The sequence below is a fragment of the Cavia porcellus genome, unplaced genomic scaffold, assembly GCF_034190915.1.
Source record: "Cavia porcellus strain 051 isolate PalLab524CR breed Dunkin Hartley unplaced genomic scaffold, mCavPor4.1 scaffold_5, whole genome shotgun sequence".
Lineage (NCBI taxonomy): Eukaryota > Metazoa > Chordata > Mammalia > Rodentia > Caviidae > Cavia > Cavia porcellus.
In genome coordinates, this window is record NW_026947488.1 from 94,026,630 (window position 1) to 94,027,794 (window position 1,165).

The following is a 1,165-nucleotide window of genomic DNA, read 5'->3' on the forward strand; positions in this document are numbered from 1 at the left end:
TTCCTACACGGGCTGTTAACACGTTTACACTCTTACATGTTCCGTAACCAGCACATGCGTGTTTACCCGTGCTGAGTTAGTTACATAACTGTACCCCGCTGTGTGCCCCTGTTAGACAAGGGGGTCATGTGCCCAGGTGTCCTTCAATGCCCCTGAGCTTTGAAGCAGTATGAATGGGTCCCCACACCTCAAATCATGTGGTTATGTCTTGTGTAATATTCTCTTTCTTGCAATTGCCTGCATAAAGTTGTTGCTTCTTCTTTTTTTTTTTTTCCCCTTTTTTCTGGTACTGGGGATTGAACTGCCTGCTTGCAAGGCAGGTGCTTATGTCACTGAGCTAAATCCCCAGCCCCCAAGTTGTTGCTTCTTAAAAGGTATTCCTGAATGCCTCTTTAAATTACTAAATTTCCCTCTTTTTTGTAACAAGGCTATATATTTATGCCAATTAATCCAATTATTATATTTTGAGTTTTTTTCATAAATAATTCTTTTTTTTTAAATTAAATTTTTTTTTTTTATCAGTACCAGGGATCGAATTCACGACCGCCTGCTTGCAAGGCAGGTGCTTATACCGCTGAGCTAAATCCCCAGCCCTCATAAATAATTCTATAAGGGTATAATTAGAAATTTGAAAAAGATTATGTTACTCAGGGAATTATAGATTTGAAAGAATTAAGAGAAAATTGATTTATCATATACAAGGTAAATTCAGTGAGGTTAACAGCTCTCTAATGTCATTCACAGTGGAGGCCAGAGGAAATGAAGAATAAAGAAAATGTCCAGATACCTGAATCAAGGCTGGCAGCTTCCTGACACTGATGGTTTCAAGCAGGAGCCTAAAGAGATGTCTTTCTATTGTCTGTTGGCCATTTCAGAACTTGGGCAGTGAAATGGTCAATTCATTAGAAAGACCCCCCGCCCCCATAAGCAGCTATGAGTATGGCAGACCGGTGGCCCAGGATAGGAGCCACCAGCACTTACTGGGACCCACACCATGCTGGGACCTGGAGCGCCGGGAAACCAAGCAACCCTTCCCCACCTGCCTATTTTGTTTTGTTGAACTTCAATATACATGAAAGTATGGACAGCTATTTTGAAGAGAACAAGAGACTACGACAGCCATTAGTGACTGTTGTCTGGTTATGAAGACCTAAAATGCCTTTCT

General features: G+C 41.2%; 1 non-coding gene across 1 annotated transcript; it reads left to right on the forward strand.

The window, feature by feature from the left end:
- The first annotated feature begins 780 nt into the window (after positions 1-780).
- Positions 781-918, forward strand: LOC111756735 (small nucleolar RNA SNORA2/SNORA34 family). Its single transcript, XR_002791146.1, has one exon. It is a non-coding gene; the product is annotated as a small nucleolar RNA SNORA2/SNORA34 family (small nucleolar RNA).
- Positions 919-1,165: the final 247 nt, after the last annotated feature.